Below are 19,444 nucleotides of genomic sequence, written 5' to 3'. Positions count from 1 at the left end.
GCAGACTTAAAATGAATTTAATTTTTTTGACATCTGAAAAAAGTCTCATTGCATGGGGCCAATAATATTACAGAGTTCATGTATTTTGAGCACATATTTTAAAGATGTACCTTGAAGACTTTTGCAAATCTCCTGTTTTGAATTTAGTATTAGGATAGTACCAATATAAAAAGAATTCATGAAAATATTAAGCTTTTATTCTGAACCCGTATTCAGTTAAAGGCTGTTAGACCTTCTATAATATCTTCTGGCATGCATAAGAAGCCTAACTGATACAGTACTCTATGGAAAATGTTCTGCACTTCTGTAGACACGCTTCTTCAGATGTACTACAAAGGCACCAGATGCAGATTTCTTCTCTCCACATAATAGAAGAGTGTAAGGAAAAGATATTCAGATATCACCATGGTGGCTACAGTGTAGTCTCTTTTTAGACCCAGACTGGATCAGTCCTTTTCTACTCAGTTGTGTGTTTGAAACTGTTCCAAAATTTCAGCAGACCAGTCAGGGACAGAATTGATATTTCTCAAGAAAGGTAGAGCCAACAAGTCTTTTCTTTTTTTCTTTTTTCTTTTTTTCTTTTTTTTTTTTCTTTTTTTTTTTCTTTTTTCCCCTGCTAATCATTGGCAATATTGCTCTAAACTCTACTGAACAGCCATATGTGTTATTAATCTGAATTACTGCCTTCTCCTTTAAAGCCAAAGATTTTCACTCGTGCAGTACTAGAAAGTTATTTCTTCAGGTTTCCATGTTTCACTGCTGTCTTAAAGATGACAAAACATTCAAAGTGCTTTACCATAGTTACTTGTGAGTAGTTTGACAGCTACTTTTTTAGTCCTACCTGATATGTTTGGTTGCTACTGAGATTTATTTTCATTTTACCTTCATTTTTCTCAGTATGTTTTACATAATCATTACAATTTTTCTCTAATTATGGAATTTGATTATACAAGCACAACAAATAGATAACAGCTGTAAAAATTTATTCCTATTGTTCTATGATAACTTATGATACAAACACATTGGTATCCAGATCACCTTTCAAACATTATTCATGTCAAATCCTGACATGCTTTATTTAGAAACATGCACATAGAGAAAAGCACAGGAGAACAGTGGAAGGGGATAAGAAGCAACTGCACCATTTCTTTTGACTGCTGGGTCTTCATTCAGCTCCTTTTATATATACTGGCTGCTTGCCAGTTCATAACCACTGCACCTCAATTTTTGTTCCTTGCCTCATAAGCCATGCAGTAGTCCATGCAGGGCCACACAAAAGACAATACTGTGATTGATCACTCAGATCATGAGTAGCACAGTTGACACCAGAGAAGGAAGAGATGGCATTCAGAGGGACCTGCCATTCACAGGCTGGAGAATTGAGCCCATGTGAACTGCATGATGTTCAACAAGGCCAAGCGCAAGTTGCTGCACGTGGGTCAGGGCATGAGTACAGACTGGGAGAAGAACTCATTGAGAGCAGCCCTGTGGAGAAGGACTTGGGGTTTCTGGTGGATGGGCTTGCAGCCCAGAAGGCCAACTGCATCCAGGGCTGCATCAATAGAGTATGCCAGCAGGGGAGGGGGGTGATTGTCCCCCTATACTCTGCCCTCATGAGGCCCCACTTGGAGTGCTGCATCCAGATCTGGGACCCCAGCACAAGATGTGGACCTGTTAGAGTGAGTCCAGAGGAGGGCCACATACACGCAGGTCATCAGAGGGCTGGAGCACCTCTCCTACAAAGAAAGTCTGAGAGAGCAGGGTCTGTTCAGCCTGGAGAAGAGAAAGCTCCAGGGAAATGTCACTCCTCATTGTGACATATCAGCAATTAAAGTGGTCTTATAAAAAAGATGGAGGACTCTTTGCTCGGGTAGAAAATTATAGGACAAGGGGTAATGGTCTTAAAGAAGGTAAATTTAGACTAGACATAAGGATGAAATTCTTCACTGTAAGGGTAGTAAGGCAGCTGGAACAGTTTGCCCAGAGAAATTGTGGCTGCCCCATCCCTCAAGATGTTCAAGGCCCGGCTGGATGGGGCCTTGGCCAATCTGGTCTAGTGGGAGGCCTGTGGCAGGGGGCTGAAACTAGATGATCTTTGAGGTGCCTTCCAACCGAAGCCATTCTATGATTCTATGGTTCTGTGAGTTATGAGCCAGGAGGGTAGTGGCTGTACTCAGGACTGCCATACCACAGTGTCTTTTCATTTTCCTTTCCTGTACAGGTACATGCCAGGCTGAAACACAGCAGCAGGGCTTCAACCTGTTAAACCTAGCATTGGACTCTTCTAGGTGGCTAAGCCCCATGGTGGGGAGCCGCAGTGTGGGAGAAAGGTGAAGTTATTACCCAGTCCATGCAGGTACCCACGCTCAGATGCCCATGGTAGAATCTGCCTATTCTAGTGCTGACAAGGGACTTGTCCAGCAAGCAGGCCCAAAAGCAAGTAAGCCTCAGGTGAGAAAGGAACTTCCAGACATTTCCAGCAATGTAGGGAAGTACCGGAGAAAGAAGTAAGGATCTGTGATTAGGATTAGGACCATTAGGACAGACCAGACCATGGGTAGGCTCTGGGGGACCATATTCTTCTCATTTAATTTTTAAAGTACACTTTGTCTATTTTTATTCCCCTTCCTCAGAAACTGAAGATCACATTATTTTCAGAGCGGTTATATATTTGGTTTAATAATTTGCTTTAATTGAGGATTATATTTCTCTCTTGGAAGAATAATAAAACTGGGGAAAAGGTACTGTCATACAATATATATATATATATATATATATTTATATATATATTATATTATATCCCCTCAGGATTACAATTAGCAGATCTATTAAAAATATACACAAACAAAATACTATATTACTGGTTTCATTCTGTAAATAAAACACAATCAATGTTGGTAATCCTGACATTTGTAAACTCAGATTAAACACAAGTCTTTTGATTTTTCTTCTAGTGATCAACACTATTTCTGAAATGTGACCTGCAGCACTGATGATTTTAAAAATCATAGAATTTATTTAATACTTTACAAATTTAGATCTTCAGTGGTATATCTGAATTGTTCATTGTTTTGGTCTTTATTCTTAAGATGTTATACAGCAAGTGAAATTATGAAAATGTTGATTTCCAACCTTATTATATTTTTATCTGTGTTCAATTACTCCACTTTTTCAAGTGAGAACAATATAGAACAAAAACATTTGAGTCATTTAGATATCTGGAAAAAAAGTAGAAAATTTTGCTAGCAGTAAAAAATTCTCTCCTATCTCTAACCTTTCTTTTGTGTCTATGCATTAAAATTTGATCCTTTAAACACTTGCAGAGGTACGTAGTTTCATAATATACAGCATAGACATACTTAACTGCAGGATTACTACAGGCCCCCAAATCCATTAAAAACAATTGAAAAGCTCCTATTCATTTTAGTGGCTATTAGATTATGCCCACAATAATTATTACAATATTTATCTTCTGTACAATTAAGCAATAAAGCCACAACAACCAATATGGCTCAGAGTCTAATATGTATGGTTAATACCAATTTAATATATACTATGTTTATAATTTATAAGCAGAATTATACATGTTAAAATTGCTATTACAGGCATGCCACAAGGCTATTTTTTGTATATTTAAATATTAATATGGTTATATGTTTGATAAACAGAAAAATTTGCTGCCATTTGTTGTTGACATATTTGTTAAGTATCTGCATAGCAAATTCTTTCACTTTTCATTAAATGAGAAAAACCTCCCAGTTCTCATGTGGATAACAAGATGTATTCTTCCAGCAGTCTCACACACACAAATAAAATAACATAAAATAACATAAAGTAACATAAAATAACATAACATAACATAACATAACATAACATAACATAAAATAAAATAAAATAAAATAAAATAAAATAAAATAAAATAAAATAAAATAAAATAAAATAAAATAAAATAAAATAAAATAAATCTGTTTGTATTCCCTGGCTCTTATGACTTTGCCCCATCATAGACAACTTATATGGGAGTTCAGAAAGGTTTGTCTCCAAGGTGGTACCACACTCTCATCCTACATTTCATGGACAGCCACATGAAAGTTGGTAAGCACTGCTTTCCCAGACTTAGAAAAAAAAACCCTCCAGATTAGAAGAACTGAGCCCAGAGGGCTGAACACTTCTCATCCGATAGACAATGCATCGTCATAAGGTATAGGTGTGTCTGTCAACTTGCATGCAGCCTAAATTTGGAGCATAAAAATAACTTTTTTGTTAACATTCCAAGAGTTTGCTGCCTTTTCCATAAAATTTCCTGATAGCTGATAAACATATTTTGTCAGTAAAACGAGATCTCTGAAGTTAATCAAGCAGCTATTTACAAAGAACTATTGAAACATTTCTCATCTCATTTGGCAGGTAAATAATAACACTATAAAGGTAGTAAGAAGTGAGGATAGCATGCCTGTCACAAATAATATAAATTCATCTACCCCTCTGATTAATATTTGATGTGAGCAATTTCAGACTACTGATTAGCTATATTAATAATTAACACAATGTTATTGTGGATGATTAAGGCTATTTCTTTTAATGGAATTCTCAAATCACTTCTAACACCTCAGTATAAATTCTTTATGATATCTAGTCATGCATACATTCCAGAGAGTCTGCTTCGTAATTACAATTCAACCAACCCTGCAATATCAACAAATAGAAGTTGTATTCCAACTGATATATAAGAAACAGTTGCAGAGGAAAGCTTTAAGCAGCTGAGTATCATTTTTGCTTGTTTGTTTGTTTTTTAAGATGTTGGTATTAATTTTATTCCATGAGTATTCTCTCTATTGCCTACTTTCCTGGATTTCTACTTATGACTAATAAATTCTTGGCTAAATAAAAAAAATAATAAAAAAAAAAAAAAAAAGAAAAGAAAAAGTATTTTGCAATGCAATAGGCAAGGTATTTAAAAGTGTTACAATGACAGCAAGAATAAAACCTTGAAGAAAATACCTGTCAACTACTTCACTGAAAAGAAATCAGAACACAGTCTCATCTGAAAACTTTGTTTTTGTCTCAGCTTAGACTGTGAAATAGGCCATTTTTTTGTGCAGTTATTATAACTGTCTTTGCTGATCATCTCAATCAATAGGTTTTGATATAGTTTTTATGTTCATTTTAAGTTATTTTATATTTTTTGTCTGGCCAAGGAAGCAAAAAGTATAGTTTTGCCTGGGCATAAAAGAGTTGATGATTACAGTATTCTATTACATCATCTGCTTTCTGTATTACAGCTTCATTCGTTACAATATATTAAGTTATTGAGGTGAGTTGGCATTGGCTGGTAGGTGAAACCCACCCAGTCGTTCACTCCATCTCTCCACAATAATGGGAGGAAAGGATCAGAGTGCAAAAGCAAGAAAACTCTGAGATAGAGGTGTTTTAACATGTGAAACAAAGCCATGCATTCAAACAAAGCAAAAATGAAGGATTCATTCACTACTTTTCATTGGCAGGCAGGTGTTCAGACATTTCCAGGAAGCAGGGTTCATCATTGTTAAAAATGGCACAGTCTTCAAAATAGGACTATAATCAAAGTTTACAATTTATTAAAGGAATAGAGGTAAGCAAACAGTGCGGGGTGCGCCAGGAGTCTCTGCTCCACCAAGATGCACACCAGTTACATCAAGCAACTGATTTTTATGCTCCTAGGCTGACACATATTCATTAATACTTCTAAAAAAAACACAGGGTTATTATAATTAGTTTCCAGAATCCAAACCCTCCTACTGGAGCATGCATATCAGTCTCCGGTGGTCCCTCTGGGGGTCTCTCGTGCTGAAGGCTCATAGTCTTCCTCCCTCTTGTCCTTCTCCTTTGTCCATCTTGGCTGGATGTCAGAGACTTGTGCAGCGTCCCCTGCAAGCTTTGTCTTTTAGTTGATCTTCAGCTTTCCCCGTCTCCTTCATCTCCTGGCCAGATATCAGAGACTTGCATAGTGTCCCATGCAATAGTCATAATAGCAGTTATTCTGAAACCACCTCAGATATCAGAGACTTCAAGGAAAAGCCTACAAATACATTTCCCTTCAAGCTCTGTATTGACACAAATTACTAAAACATTCCTTTTCAACATACAAGAACTATATACATTAACCACTCTGTTTTTCTTAGACTTGTGGTTATACAAGAGTATGTAAGACAGAAGGTCACATTCATCATACCATGAGGCCTTAGCATTGTTCCATATTGACACGAATCAGATGAACACATTTCACAATCATGCATAATGGTTCCTTGGGAAGGCAAACTCCAAATGTCCCTCTTTTCTTCTTTCTCCCAGTTTTATGATGACATCATATGCTATGGAATATCCCTTTGGTCAGTCTGGGTCAGCTGTCCTGGCAGTGTCCCCTCCCAGATTCTCGCACATAGCCCAGCTTCTTCACTGGTGGGGCAGCATGAGAGACAGAGAAGGCCTTGATGCTGTGCAAGGACTTGGTCCTCCTTTTTTGTTCTGGTTTTACATAATACCTATTCAACTATTAGTGAGGCTCCAATGTGCTATTGGAGTATTAAAGTATATTTAAATCTCTGTGTGTTTGTATTGATACAGAGAGAAATAAAAATGTTTCTTGGTAGTGACCAGGTTCTGGACAGGCTTCTGGAAAATTCCGCCCTTATTGTACCCTCAAAGATTTACACAGACACTGAGTAACTTCTGTCAATCTCCTCTTAAGATATCTGTAAATTTTCTTTCAAACACATGCCAGTGAGAGCATTCATACAGATCTAGCCCAAATTCAAACTCTTTTTACAGAAAACAAACCAGAGAAACAAATTAACAGCTACACCAACCTAGATAAGGTAGTAGGTTTGCAGGAGGAGGGGATTGCTGTTTGGTTGGCTGGTGAGTTGGTTGGTTGTTTCCTCAGCAGATGAAATTGAAGGGCACATGGAGCTAATCACATTTTACTACAGTGCGTAGTATTAAAATGAAATATTAGCTCTCAAAGCAATTACAGCAGCAGCCCAGACTTTAAAATAAATGCATAGATTAAAACAAACAAACAAATAAAAAAAAAAAAAAAAAAAAAAAAGAGAGAGAGGGAATAACAAACTGAAATAAATACACACAAAGGGTTCATGTAGGTCCATATTAGGGTTAAACTGTTGTCCCCAACTTCCACTTGCTGACTAAAATCCATGGAATTATTATTAATGCCCTGTGGATAGCATCACTTTATGTGTTTCTGTCAAACCACAGGAATATATAATATTCGAATGTGAAACAAAGGACTAAAATGTTGAAGGACTTCACAGACTACATCTTACATGAAAAATATGATTGGTTTCCCTCATTTCATCCCATGGTTGGAAATGGCAGCAAAACGGAAAAAAATGAGTGGTGATAATGGTATGTGAACCAGTTTGTCATCAAGAGCTAAAACATCTCATCTATTAATCACCATGCAGCTTTTGGAAACTTCATCTTTCTGCGATTTGACTCTTTGTAAATAAGAGTCATCCTCATCACATTGAAGAGATATGTCACATGAATTACTCTGAAAAGGCCTTCTGTATCTCAGAAGGCTGTAATGAAAATCTCATATGAAGGGAAGAAATAAATGAGGCAGGAAATATATAGTACAATTTTTCCTCATTTACACTCTGGTTATTGTTTCTTGGTTCTTAATTCAGATTCTCCATGTTAAAGCTAAGAGAATGTGAAATTATTTTAGAAGGTAGGTTACTGATGATTAAAAGTAATTAAGTCTCTAAAAAACTAATTATACCTGAAGGGCCTGGAACTTGTGTTGTTTATCAGTTAAAAATGCTGTAGAAATAACAGTGCATTTATTCATGATACTAATAACTGACCCAGCTTTCCCACTTCCTAATAGCCTATGCCCCTCAACTTTAATAGTCTTATATTAATTTATTTTTAACCAATTCTTTATCATGTAAATCAAATACAGGATATATGACGTATGCATGTTCAGCTGATTGAAATACATTCTTTTACGGTTTAGCAAAAAGAGATGGCCTCAAAATGGCCTGAATCCTTATCAGTGAGAATGCTAAACTCTTCTCTGAGTTTACACATTCCTTTGTAACAACCCACAAAAAAATAAAATAAAATAAAATAAAATAAAATAAAATAAAATAAAATAAAATAAAATAAAATAAAATAAAATAAAATCTGCTTGTACTGAAAGTTTAAAAATCCAATAACCTGAAATACCACAGTAAGTATTGATTATGTTAACCTTGAGCAAGTATGTGTTGTTTGTATACTCGTTTAGTGATTATTATTCTCATTACTTAATTTGATATGTCTATAAACTACTCTAATAAATGAAGTTCTAGAAATATAAGAACATAAACCACACAATAAATAAATTTATATTGCAAATGCTCAGTATAAATTGTTATTTATAAACAGGCAGATAATGTATTTTCCTCAACCTACGCAAGTTATTTCCATGATACATAGCACATTTTTGTCTTCCTTGAAAGGGTAAAAAAACAAGACCTGACAGGAAAGGAGGCCAACAAACCAACAAGCAAGATATGGGCAGAGAATTTACAGGACACACTTAGATGTATGTATTCATTACAAAAGGTTAATGCAGATTGTAAAAAGGAGTTGCAAAAGTTACTAGTGCCCCAAGGCAGCTGTAACTTCTGCACTGAACATTTAGATGTTTTTTACATGTCCATTAAATCTGTTCTGAAATGAGCTGATATTTTAACAGCTTTCCCTTCATTTGAGCAGTTGACAGTCTCAAAGGCACAGAATTTCTTTTTACATCTTCTTGTACCTCAAATGTCACTTTTCTTTTTATATTTTCATCCATAATTGAAGAAGCTTCTCATATTAATTGCACAAGACTATTTTTTGTGCTAAGCTTGGTTAAGACATTTTTATTTTCTGTTCTGAAACAAAGGACTAATGAATACTTAGGGGAAAAAAAAAAAAAAAAGAGAGGAGGAAGAATGGGAAAAAAAAAAAGAATTGAGGGAACATACAGATTTGTGTGTATTTGTCTGGAATAATATCTGTTCTGGTACTCACAAATCTTATGCACAGCATTAGTTCAAATTGACACAGACATCAGCACTTAGTGAATTAAAACAGGATCAAAAACCGTAAGGAGGAGATGGTAATGAATCTGGTCAAATGGAGAATGTGCCTGGAGGATTTGAAATTAAGTTATGTCTTACCTATTTAGTGTTGAAGGTCTGGAAAAGAATGAAAAGTGTGTTAGTATTAGTTGCAAATGCCTTAAAAAGAAAGAAAAATGCATTTGCTAGTGGGGTAAGAATTAATGCAATAGCAAAATTTGACAAAATGCAAGATGAAAACTAGCATGCTGGCTGGAAAATAACCTGAATCAATGGCAAAGAATTAGAGTTCTGGCAAGCAGCCATATGGAAAAATCCTAACATGCACTAAGAGCTCTATGATAAAATGCAATCTGCAGGAGATACAGCAGCAGAGACAGATGAAATGTGGACTGTTCAACAATATTATACTTTGGTTCACAGACTATAATCATTTGCTATGTACGCATCTTTACCAAATGAATTGGAAGGATATCAAAGTGTTGTACAAGGGACCCCTGATTAATTAATTATTAATCACCAGCCTTACTTCAGGGTTATCTGAACACAAGGATAACAGATGTTCTGCTTATCAGTCTCAGTACTATCTTTAAGAATACCCTGACCAAATAAATTAGTACATAAATTGATTGAAATACATACAGAAACAAAAATTATAAAGTTGCTTTGTTTAGGTAGCTCTTCAAATTGATACCAGAAGTCCAACAGATCAGCAGATAGACCTAGAGACATTACACCACAGTAAAAAACTTTTCTCTATACATGAGACTAGTTTAAAGGTCAGAGACTCTTAGAGAAATACAAAACATCTCAAATATAAGTTTTTATTTTGGTTTTGTTTGTGTTTTAAAGAAGAACACCTTTGAATAGGGAAAAAAAAAAAAAAGCACAAATTCAACGAGGCTGTTTCAATAAAAAAAAATGTAGAAAAAAGTCAGTTCCTCTTAGAATGTGGTAAGGGGATTATTAAATTAAAGGGATAAGAATGACAGATAGTAATAAAATTAAAAACAATTCCCATTTTCATTTCATAGACTGTCTCCAGAACATGAATTTTCCAATATATTAGTAACTGAAAGCTAAGTCCACGTATTCTTCTCCAGAAAACAGGCCCTTTTAATTCACATGTAGCAAATTGCTAAACAATATTTATTAAATATGGTCCTGATTAAACCACTGTAATAATATGAGCATTCTATCAATTTATTTTCAGACTGTTTCTGTAAAGTGAACAATTTCTACAATTATATATACAGTAGAAAATGATTATACATTTTTTGACAGCTAAATTTAAATTAGTGTGTGTTTTCATCCACCACACAGCTCCAAGACTGCATAAAGCTGCTTCCAAAGACCTTCATATAAAGAAATATGTTCTGTGTCTTTGTTTATGAACTAGTGTTTTTAAATAGGAAATACTTCTAGAATATGCAGATGGAGCTCACCATGATTTAGAACATTGGCTTTTGCATTAGTAAATGCTTTGTTACATCTAATTGTATTTAAATGTCTTACCAAAGAATATAATAGTTATAAAAATTTCCTAGTAATTGTACAATGGATATTTAAGAGATTTAAAGGTCATGAGCCATGATGATATTTTTTAAAACTTTCCTTTCCTTTAAAAATTAAGGTGATATGTAGATAGGGTTTCTCATTAAAGTCAAAGGAGTCATCTCCCACAGAATACATAAATAAGGCATAGAATTAAAAGCTTTTTGCTGTCCCACCAAAATGCTGCTTTGTTATCATTAAGAACCCCATTTCAGAGCAAGACAGCACACTTACATCCATTTTTAAGTTATGTGGTCAGAAAAACAGTGCTCTTTGACTAGCATTCCCATGCATTCCATCATGTATCTGCTGTCTGAATAAGTTTTCTGAAGCCTTGCAAATGTGAGCTCAGATTAGTAGCTTATTACACTCCCAAGACCTTTGTTACTGTACAGTGGTGCACTAGACATGCATCATGTCTGAAATATATTGCAGCCATGTCAGGTACTGAAAAAATCAGACTAAGAAACAAGGTGTTTCACCAAAATCACACTGAGAAACAAGGTGTTTCACCAAGACAGCTCACCCCACCCCATTTTTTGCCATACGTGGTCTGTTTCCAAGGATTGAATTAACTAGGTCTATATTCATTCCAGTTATCTGAAAACAGTGCTTTTGATGCACTGCACCACAGGGATAATCTGTGAATGATTACCTTTAGAGCCTTTACTCTAACTTCCTTCATCTGAATATGGAAGTTTACCTGAAGAATCATATATGAGTAAGTAGGTGTCTTGCCCCATCATTAACCTCTGCAGTAAGACAAGTCAAATAAAACTGAACAGAATTGAAACATTTAATCATCCTCTTCTCTTTACAAAATTTTGTGGATCACTTATAGGATAAAAAGTGCACTTTTTTTTTTTTTTCAATTTAAGACCAAAGATAATTTTTGAGGAAACTTAATACATGGAAGGTCCATTCTTTAACTAATCAAAGGGACTGGATTAAATAACTCTTAAATTAAAGAAATCTTTCTGTCTGACGTTGGATAATGGGTAATCACCTTCTCCCTGCATTAAAAAGGAAGATACCATGTAAACAAAGACATGTTTCAAATAATGGCAATGGACTTTTGTAATCAGCCTCAAGTTATGTCAGAAGAAAGGAAGGGAAGAGTTATTTTCAGCAATTCACATATATTAACACACACAATAAAGGGAACATTTTAAGAAAACTGCTTAGTATGGGATGACATTTTACTGTTTTCTACCCTTTTGAACTGTTTCATATGATGCTTTACCAAGAGACAACACCTGGAGTATATCTTTTTGGGCAATATCTTTATTACCATAAATGAACTGTGTATGCAGGAATAAATAGATAAATAAATTATATACCCATAAGTTGATAATGGCTCTCATTTGGCAAGTAGATAAAATCAATGATTAAACATGCATTTTCTTCAAAATAATCTTTGTAATGTTGCTGTACATAGATTGGATGGTCTTGCATTATGCTGTAGGGTAATTATTTCATTAAAAAGATTTAATAGCTTGTGATTAATGCACTTTTTTGACTAGATTTTTACTTTGTCATAGCTGAGATTTCAAAAAATGAAGAACAACAACTGTATATAATTTGATATAATATTAAATACTGAATCTTGTTTCTCAATTTATTTTTAATATTCTTTATCAGCTACCTTGACAAAATATACCTTTTTCAATAATTTTATTTCATTTGCCTAAGTTATTTCTGACAGATATTGTTCATGTTAGTGCATAAGTTTTGAGCTTACAATTAACATACAGCCTCTGTACAATAAAATATATAGCTATTGAAGGAGTACACTTCCTTCTGTTGATCTTGCTATCCTGCAAATACCCAAACTGCTGTATATTGCATTTCAGAATGTCCTACGATTGGAAATCACCTCTATCTAAAACTGTAAGTTCAAACACTTAAAAAGTTGGAGAAGTTTGGTTCAGTACTATCATTTAAATTTGCTTGTCTAACAAAATTAGTTCTAGTTAGTTTTATTAACTGTTAGCCTGAGAAAGACTTTTCTAGATGCCTCCAAAATAAATTTTGGTCAAAGTTTGACACAAAAAGAAGGAAATCATATAAACTCAGTGTGTGGGACACATTTAAAATAAAATTCTAGCTGTGATTCATAGAAAAAAAAAAATCTTAAAAAAAAAAAAAAGAGTTTAGAGAAAGACCATACTTCTCAAAATCAACTTCTTGTTACAATTTACCTAAAACGTATCATTTCTGTAAGGCAGAAATCAGAAATTTGAATCAAGAGAATCAACAGAAGTCACACATATTTTTCACTTAATATCATATTCTGTTCTCTCAATTTATTATATTTTAGTTATTGATAGATGTATTTAATCATAATTTATTAGGTATTTTTCTTCAGTAGGCTTAGATCAGGCCCTGATAATAATCAGTGAAAAAGCTTACATGTAAATGAAAACTGAATTTGGTCAATAGCCTATTGGCCATGAAGTTTAAAACTGAACTATAGACTTAGTACTTTGTATAAAGTTTAAGTACTGTGTATGAGAACAAATCCCATAGTATGAAATAAAAACAAATTATTTACAGGAATGATTAAGAATTGCCTTTTTCCTTTCCATATTTTATAAGCCTGTTTTGCAAACAGGAGATGGAAAGCAATTTTACTTTCAAAACTGAAATATTATACACATTAACCTTTGAAGAAAGCTAAACCATTGAGAATGTGATAATGGGGGAAAAACAATATATTTCAAATGGATAACTAGCTACTTGTCATACATTTAGTATATTGTTCTGTTTTCTATCTTCAGTAGTTTTATATGATTCACTATGTATTTTTAATGAATATATTTTGTCTTTTCTTTAATCTCTTAAACTCTGAAGCAACTTCAGTGTGAAGTCAGCATTTATCAATATTGATCCCTTTAAACTAAGAGTTATCTTCCTTCTTGAACAGAAAATAAAAGACTAATAATTCACTTCCCAATTCATCCCCCAAGGTATGGTTGGCAAATATTGTCTGGCTTCTTTCAACAGCTTCACTAGGTAACAGAGATGCTTACTGATAGTGGCCACTCCCTTCTGTGGTTTGGACAATGATCTCACCAGCCACATGAAAAGGTTCCTAATTAAAGACTTGGAAAATATTAAAGATTTGCTTTGTTGTTCATTTGGTAACTTTTTATGTCAAGTTTATTGAACATAAGATTCAATAGAATTGTCTAGGTTGGAAGAAAAGACCATCAAGATCACCAAGTCCAACCATCAACCTGACCTACCGAGTTCTCTTGCTAAACCCTTGGTACCACATCCCCAATTATCTTAAATATCTGCAGGGATGGGGACTCCACCACTTTCCCAGGCAGTCAATGCTTGGCCACCCTCTCTATGAAGAAATTCTTCCTAATGTCCAACCTAAACTTCCCTGGTGCAAATTGATACTGTTGCTTCATATCCCATCACTTCTCACATGGTAAAAGAGACCAACATCTACACTTCCTTTCAGGTAGGTGTAAAGCCTCAGCCTCCTCCAGAATAAACAACCACAGTTTCCCCCAGTCAGTCCTCTAATGTCTTGTCTTCTGGTCCCTTTATCACCTTTGTTGCTTTTCTCTGCAGTCACTTGAGCAACTCAATATTCCTCTTGTAGTGAGGGGCTCAAAAACTGAACACAATATTCAAAGTGTGATCTCACCAGTGCCACATACAAGGTAACAGCTACTCCCCTAACTCCCCACCTCTGGGGTAGCTTAATTTTGTCTTCCCCTTATGACGGAGCCTCAAAAGGTGAATACCCTGGGAGGGTATTCATCATTTGCCCTGAAGACAATGCAGTTCATGTTTTCTTGAAGTCAGGAAGAAGATGAACTTTCAAATGATGCATAACCCCATGACCTTACAAGAGATATTTTGCTTTCTATTAAACTCCATCCTTGCTATACACTCAAATCTCTATGGCCATGTTGCTTCACAGGCAAGAGCACAAAATGATCACTTCTAAGGAAATCAGGCCTTTGTCCATGACTCTCCAAAGGGTAACTAGCACTGCAAAGAAAACCCACAGCTGACTGTGTAGTTACATGTCTGAATTAAATATATTTTACATTAAAATCAAAGCACGTTTAAACTCCCTTTAGCTCTGATAAGATGCAAGGCCACAACTTTGATTGCTTTTGTTGATGACTAAAGGAAAAAAAAATACGTAATTTACAGTTCATTTGCTAAGCTGTCTAATATCTCTTTTTCCCATTTCCCATTCCTCAGGTACACTTTCCAAAGCCTCCAGCTGCCTTTCTGTTCACAAAGCCACTCTCTTTAGTAACTGCACTTTAGTAACTGCACTAATGACTGCGGATGGGCAGCCAAGCAGGGAGCAGATGCATCAGCGTGTACAGATAAAGCTTGTGAAATCATTCCCAGGGCTGATTTGAGTACCTCCAACAATCATCTACATGGTAGAAAAATAAGTAAAATACAAAGTTACACATCATTTTTTTCCAGCTTTTCAAGGCCAAAAAAATAGCAAAATATTCTGTATTTGCCTCTCTCTGCCCTCTAAACTAACAACCCAAAAACTTTTTCTTCAATGAATGTTTTGAATGATGAGACAAGAAGTAGTGTGACAAGATCCAGTATAGTGTTTTCACTTACAATTTGACATTAGATGCCTGGTGTCCTTAATTCAGGAGTTTTGAATTGTACCCAGCAGTATAAATTCAGGGCTAAGGAGATGATTCTCTAGAAATTATCATTTGAACTCCATGTCTGTAGAAGCTACTGGAACAAATACTTAAATATGAGAAAACAGTAAAAAATAAAGACAAAAGTGTATTTTCTGAAGAAAGAAAAAGTAATGTCAGTGAATCTCTGGAGAGAAACACAAGCATTTTACTTTGAGTAATGACTAATTAGATATATGAGTTCAATGAAAAGGATACCCTGAAAGGATACTGAAGATGAGAAAAAGAAAGTCTGAAAAACATGGCAGGTCAAATGCAAACAGGAAATTAAGAGAGCCAAAAAAGAAATGGAAGAACACCTTGAAAAGAACACTCAGTCTGAGTAATAAACTCTTTAAACATCGCAAAAAAAAAAAAAAAAAAAAAGCTTATTAAAGACAATGTCTGGATGTCTGGTTATAAATTTTTTAAAGGCTTGTTCGGGAACAAGCATACTTTAACACAGAAGCTCAAGGGTATCTTTGTGCAGGTTTTTAGCTAATGTTGGACTATTTCCTCCATGCAAAGCTTTTTTTTTTTTTTTTCCATTTGGTAGCAGATGGGTAAAAGGGACTAGACAACACGAAGAAATTATACAGGAATTATAAAACAAAATGAAATGGTCATAAATCACCATAACTGGATGGCATCTACTTAAGACCTAAGGGACTCGAGTACTAAATTGAAATTCTGCTACCAAAAACACGTAATGTGCCATTGCAAACTAACACCGTGCCAGACTATTGGGAGGTTCCTGCATAATTCTCATCTACAGAGGAGTCTAAAGGAGGAACCCTGGGAACTACAGCACAGAAAGTCTAGGTTTAGTCCCTGACAAGAAAGCAGCAAAACATAGAGTGTTACCAGACAGGGTACTAAGGACAAGACAGAGACACCATTTTTTTTTCCACTATGACAAACTTGGTGTTCCCACATCTTTACTGTTGTGTACAGTTCTTATCCCTGCTCCTCAAAAAAGAGGTCATGATGTTAGAGGGGAAAAAAAAAAAAAAAAAAAAAAAAAAAAAAAGAGAGAGAGAGAGTAAAAGCTATTAAAGGCTTGGAGCAACCACCTAATAGGAGACAACCAGATGCCCAAGGATGGGGCAACTCAGCTAGGAGCAAAAACAGCTGTGGAAACACATGGTCAACACTTACAAGAGACTGAAATAAACTCAGCTGTTACATATCAAATCCCATAGTATGGGAACTGGGAGCACTTGAAGACATGAACAAGAAGTTTAAACAGGTCAAACAAATCACTTCCTTACAGTGTGTGTAGGGAACCTCTGTAAATTGTTGCCATAGGTGACCATGAGGCCTAACAGCAGCACTCACCTCAAAAAGGGTAAGGTGGATTATCCATAAGCACGGGTTGGAAGGTCTGGATGAGAGATGTACTGACCAGCAGCCCAGTTCCAGCACTTCAGATTGCAGGGGGAGCAGGAAGCGGCCAGACATTTGTGCTCTCCCTAAACAGCATGTTCTGCCACCATCAGAGACAGAATTCTGAGCTAGAAGAATCACTTCTCTGCCCCAAAACATTTCTTATGTAGATTTCTACAATTGTGACTGCACAAAGTTTGAACGTTAAAAATTGCTAACTAGAGGTGAAGTTCAGGGGCTTCAAGGTGAACCTTATTACCTATTTGGACAATTAGGCACTACCATCTCACTGTTTTTCAGCTTTGTTCAATACATTGTCTGAAAAATGTCTTTTAAAACCGTCAAACAACTAAATTCTTATCCTCTCTCCAAAAATATTATGCATTCTTAAAGAGCTTGATCATTTACAAATGTCTCAAAATGCTTAAATGGAAAAGTAAATATATTTGTATATCTTTAAAAATAATGTTAAAGATGTTATTTTGGGGCAGTGGTACTACTTAGCACTGTATTGGGTGCAGAGTGGGGAATCAGTCAGGTATGTGCTACCTTCCTGAAACCAAAAGTTAAACTTTCAAGGCCTTGGGAAAGACCTACACATGATATCCATTGGGCAATATATATTGTGGAAATAAACTATTAAGCCTGTCTTATTGAAGAAAGAAATAAAAGAAAAAAAGAAGACAAAAAAAATTATTCTTTACATAAAAATATTAGAAGTTATATTTATAAAAATCATTTTTTGCTGCTTAGAGGGTTGCAGATCTTTTCACTTTATCTCTGCATTTAATCATTTTTGGTGAAAATATATTTAACTGTCAGCTCTAGAAAAAGAAGTTCTCTGTTGAGAGAGAAACCAGGTTGGATGGAGGCTGTTGAGGCTCCTGTAATATCTCCACTCAAAAGGCCTAATTCTACTGAAAACAGTCAGGCTCAATCTGCTTAAAAGATAAATCAGTATAGATCATTCCCATCTAAATTACTGCAGCTTCAATAAAATCAGTCAAATGAATATAAGTAGTCCAGGTTGACAGTAGTCTCTACTTGCTACAGCCAGTATATTTCAAATTTATAGTTATGCTTTCAAAGCGGACAGAATACACTCTTTTCTGTTACTGCTATTATAACAGAATCACAGAATCACAGAATTTCTAGGTTGGAAGAAACCTCTAGATCATCGAGTCCAACCTCTGACCTAACGCTAGCAGTCCCCACTAAACCATAAGCTCTACATCTAAACGTCTTTTAAAGACCTCCACGGATGGTGACTCCACCACTTCCCTGGGCAGCCTGTTCCAATGCCTCACAACCCTTTCAGTAAAGAAGTTCTTCCTAACATCTAACCTAAAACTCCCCTGGCTCAACTTAAGCCCATCCCCCCTCATCCTGTCACCAGGCACGTGGGAGAACAGACCAACCCCCACCTCGCTACAGCCTCCCTTGAGGTACCTATAGAGAGCAATAAGGTCGCCCCTGAGCCTCCTCTTCTCCAGGCTGAACAAGCCCAGCTCCCTCAGCCGCTCCTCGTAGGACTTGTTCTCCAGGCCCCTCACCAGCTTCGTCGCCCTTCTCTGCACCCGCTCAAGCACCTCGATGTCCTTCTTGTAGCGAGGGGCCCAAAACTGAACACAGTACTCGAGGTGCGGCCTCACCAGAGCTGAGTACAGGGGGACGATCACCTCCCTAGCCCTGCTGGTCACACTGTTCCTGATACAAGACAGGATGCCGTTGGCCTTCTTGGCCACCTGAGCACACTGCTGGCTCATATTCAGCCGACTATCCACCATCACTCCCAGGTCCTTCTCTGCCTGGCAGCTCTCCAACCACTCATCTCCCAGCCTGTAGCTCTGCTTGGGGTTATTGCGCCTCAGGTGCAGGACCCGGCACTTGGCCTTGTTGAACTTCATGCAGTTGACCTCAGCCCATCGGTGCAGCCTATCCAGATCCTCCTGCAGAGCTTTCCTACCCTCAAGCAGATCGACACACGCACCTAACTTGGTGTCATCTGCGAACTTACTGAGGGTGCACTCAGTGCCCTCATCCAGATCATCGATGAAGATATTAAAGAGGACCGGCCCCAGCACCGAGCCCTGGGGGATGCCACTAGTGACTGGCCTCCAACTGGATTTGACTCCATTTACCACGACTCTTTGGGCCCACCTATCCAGCCAGTTTCTAACCCAACAAAGTGTGCGCCAGTCCAAGCCAAGAGCAGTCAGTTTCTTGAGGAGAATGCTGTGTGAGACGGTGTCAAAAGCCTTGCTGAAGTCAAGGTAGACCACATCCACAGCCTTTCCCTCGTCCATTCAGTGCGTCACTTTGTCATAGAAGGAGATCAGGTTCGTCAAGCAGGACCTGCCTTTCATAAACCCATGCTGACTGGGCCTGATTGCCTGCTTGCCCTGAAAGTGCTGCGTGATGACTCTCAAGAGAATCTGCTCCATGAGCTTCCCTGGCACTGAGGTCAAACTGACAGGCCTGTAGTTTCCCGGGTCTGCCCTCCGGCCCTTCTTGTAGATGGGCGTCACATTTGCTAGCCGCCAGTCAACTGGAACCTCCCCCGATAGCCAGGACTGCTGATAAATGATGGACAGTGGCTTGGCCAGCTCCTCTGCCAGTTCTCTCAGTACTCTTGGGTGGATCCCATCCGGCCCCATCGACTTGTGCACATCCAAATGCCGTAGCAGGTCACCAACCAGT

The sequence above is a fragment of the Netta rufina genome (genome assembly GCF_964035555.1).
Source record: "Netta rufina genome assembly, chromosome: 2".
NCBI classification, from domain to species: domain Eukaryota; kingdom Metazoa; phylum Chordata; class Aves; order Anseriformes; family Anatidae; genus Netta; species Netta rufina.
The sequence above is the reverse complement of the archived record's forward strand: the minus strand, read 5'-3'. Positions refer to the sequence as shown.